This window comes from Orycteropus afer, unplaced genomic scaffold, assembly GCF_000298275.1.
Source record: "Orycteropus afer afer isolate SDZICR_OR568_19922 unplaced genomic scaffold, OryAfe1.0 scaffold00381, whole genome shotgun sequence".
Taxonomy (NCBI): Eukaryota; Metazoa; Chordata; class Mammalia; order Tubulidentata; family Orycteropodidae; genus Orycteropus; species Orycteropus afer.
Genome location: NW_006921968.1, coordinates 2,961,481 through 2,965,207, shown reverse-complemented (window position 1 = coordinate 2,965,207; position 3,727 = coordinate 2,961,481). Strand labels below are relative to the sequence as shown.

The 3,727-nt window shown below is 50.6% G+C and overlaps 1 pseudogene; it reads right to left on the bottom strand.

The window, feature by feature from the left end:
* Positions 1–1,766: 1,766 nt before the first annotated feature.
* Positions 1,767–2,652, bottom strand: LOC103207608 (annotated as a pseudogene).
* Positions 2,653–3,727: the final 1,075 nt, after the last annotated feature.

The following is a 3,727-nucleotide window of genomic DNA, read 5'->3' as shown; positions in this document are numbered from 1 at the left end:
AACAACAACAACAACACTGCCTTCGTTATCTAGTGCTGGTATAACAGAAACACCACGAGTGGGAGCTTCAGCCACAAATTTATTTCCTCCCAGTGAATTCAGTGTTTCAGCCCTAAGAGAAGGCTTCCTGTGTCAGCTCTGGGGGCAGGTCCTTGTTCTTCAGCCTCAGTTTCCTGGTCCCTTGGAGACATCCACGTGGCTTGGTGTCGCTCTTCATGCCAACTCTGCTTGTTCAACCTGCTCCTTTGATACTTTGTAAGAGATGGATCAAGAGACACCCTACACCAATCCTGCCTCATTAACATAACACAGACAACACATTCTCAAATGGGATTATAACCCTAAGTGTAGAGGGTAGGATTTACAACACACATTTTGGGGCTCAATTCAATCCCCAACAGCTACTTCCCTTAGTTATTCAACTAAACCTAATTGGATGTTGTGGGGCATGGTGAGGGTGGAGAGGACTCAGCTATTGGAAGGTGGGCATGGAAGTTCAGAGGTAGGCCTGGGGCAGAGATGACACAGAAGTAACAGGTGGAGCCGCACAATGGTGATGTCACCCGGAGACAGGCGAAGTGAAAGACGAGAGAATTGTCAGTAGCAACAGGTCAACAAGAGACACACTGCTGGAATAGACAATGAGGTGAGAGGTCAAGGCATGAGGAGGCTGGTAGCAGACTGGTCCACGAGGAAGAAGAGACACTTGGGCAGCTGGTGAGGCCAGAATTGGTGATCACACCGTCACCTGAGGGCACGCAAGGTCATCTCATTGATGTTTTTGAAGCAAAACAGTACTCTGATAGGAGTTGTGGAGAGAGGAGATGGTGTTCTCAAGAGCACGGTTGAGGAAACAATCGTGTGTCCATCAACGAAGGAATGGGTAAACAAAGTGTGGTCCATCCACACAGTGCAGAGAGAGTTGTTGTTGTTAGTTACCGTCAACACCAGCTCCTAGTGACCCCGTTTATGCAGAGCAGAACTGCTCCACACGGTTTCCAGGTGGACTTCCAGAAGCAGAGGGCCAGGCCTGTTTACTGCCGTGCTTCTGGGTGGGTTTGAACAGCTAACCTTTCGCTGCATTTGAGCACTTAACCATATATACCATCCGGGGACTCCTCAGCCATGAAGGGAAATGAAGTTCTGATTCACACCATGACACAGATGAGCCTGGAAAATAAGTCAGACACAAAGGAACAAGTCTCGTATGACCCCATGTACATGGAATATTTAGCATAGAATGTGCAGAGGCCAGTTGACTGGTGGCTGCCAGGAGCCGGGGGCCTGTATCAGTTCTCTAGTGCTGCTGTAATAGTAATACCGCAAGTGGATGCTTTAACAAACAGGAATTTATTCTCTTACAGGTTTAGGACGCTAGATAGAAGTCTGAGTTCAAAGGGCCAGCTCTAGGGGCTGGGTGAAGGGCCTTTGACCTTAGCTTCAGCTCTGTCTCTTGTTCCAGGCACACTGGACCTTCTCTCTCTCTCTCTCTTTTTTTTTTTTTTTAATAAATAGAAGCCTCATCAATTCATTTGTTATAGCAAATAATAAATGAGACCAAAATTCCAAAGGGCCCACAAAGCTTTGTCATCCAACAGAGTAATAGAAAGGATAAGGACCTTCACCAGCTCAGCCTTTGATGAACTTTTTCTTTTGATCTCTGTTCTCCCACCCACATCTGCACACTACTTCCAGAATGGAACTCTGTCTAGTTGAGAGGCTAGTTTTTCAGCTTGTCTTCATAATGGAATCTGCAGTTCCCTAACTTAACTGAGGAACCTGGACAAGTCTTCCTTGATTTCAACTTCATCCCAAGGCCCATGAATGTTTTCTTTAAAGAGCTGCAGGCGAAGGAGGTAGAAAGGGCAGAGACAGAGATGCAAACAAGCAGAAGGGCAAAGAGGACGGTCCCGCACCACTAACGGATAGCAGGCCTCCCAAGGCTGAAGATGCCAAAAGCAGTGTGACCCCCACACAGCTGCGAGGAGTACACACCTTCAGTTTCTCCTGCAACATGGGCCACAGGGCAAAAATCTGGATGGCAAACGTCACCACTATGAAGGCAGGGACCGGGGCAGGCGTGAGGCCAGGCAGACAGAGGCAAAGATGGCCATGTTCAAGGACAGTGTGCTGGATACAATGGCAGCATTGGCACCGTGGTCAAAGAAGATGAGGTGGCCTAACAGCATGAAGACTGGCATGGCATAGATGGTGGCAGTGCTCACGGATTCCGTCAGGGTCCTCAGCACTGGTGAAGAACCATACGTAAAAGTAATGAAGACTAGTGCCCTCTTCAGGCCTGCCCACCGGGTCCGCCCACTCTTCTTCCGCCCTTCACCTCCATCAGTGAGACCAAACCAAACACAGCCAATCAGTGAAGAAGCCAGGCCAGTCCCGAAAAGCCAGTGAGGGGCCAGGAGACCCTCGTCCATCTACCACCAGCTAACCACAAAAACACGCACACTGCACGGCTGCTGTATCACCACACTGGACTCAACACCACAGCCCAACATGGTATTTCCGGGCATAGACATTTTTCCAGAGCTCCTCCAGGAACCGCTGATCCACGCAGTCGTCAGGGAAGGGCTGTCGCTCATACAAGACCTTCTGCCACCTGGCCTCCTTGGTGTTAGTTACTGGTTGGTCACACATTATCCTTTCCCTCAAACTCAGGCCAGTTCAATCTCCCTTGCAGAAGTCCATGTGGTTATGGTTCTTCCTGAAGGTTTTAAGTAACACCTCTCTGGAAATTCCATGCTGTGCTGTAGGTGATACTCTACCGACCTTCCCTTGCTTTCACAGGCAGCAACCCAGGCTAGGCCTGCAACAGATGAGTTTGTTCTCTGAGGCAGGACAATACAGCAATTTCCCGGAGCCGGGGACTGGAGGCTGAGCGGCGCTGAAATGGGCGATGCCTTTCCATAGGGTTGGGGTGGAGATAGGGTGTCCTTGGGGGCGCCCTATCAACCCTCCGGGCTTCCCCTGCCCACCTCCACCCCTCATCCAGCCTCAGGCCTATGGGGGATGGCAGAAGAGAAGGGGACCCGGAAACACTGGAGCCCACTAGGAACCCACCTGCCCCGAGTTCCCAGGGGTGTGCGGCGGGGGAAGGGCAGCCCTGAAGCTTCTCTTAACTCAGGCAGCTGCTGGCTGCTGAGGCTGATGAACCCAAGGCCAGCAGGTAAAATGGCACAATCCCAAGATCAGCACAAAACATGGCAGGCCACTGGTTCTAGTCCAGGAACTGGAGTTGAAGACTTGGGTCAAATGCAGGATCCCAAATGTGCCAAAAAGCTAAAGACCTTCCTCAAAGATTCTCAGTCTATACTGGAAACAGACCACACCCCGAAGGCAGTTACTTAGCTGCTCACAGCAACTTCCACCGTGGAGGTGATGACAATTTCATTATGGGAATCACTACCACAGGGCAATAGCGAGTTACTACTGGGGGGCACTGAGTTTCTGCCGGGTGACGCAAACATTTTAGAGGTGGCCAGGGTGATGCTGGCATAGCATGGCTGCTGTAGTTGGTGCCACTGACCTGTGCCCTTGGAAATGGTTAAAATGGCAAACTGTTGTTGTTGTTGGGGGCTGTCCTGCTGACTCAGACTCACCGCAACCCCATGCAACGGAGCAGAACTGCCCCATGGGCTTTCTAGGCTGTAATCTTTACGGAACCTTTAATCACCAGGCCTTTCTTCTGCATAGCTGCTGGGTGGTTTGAACC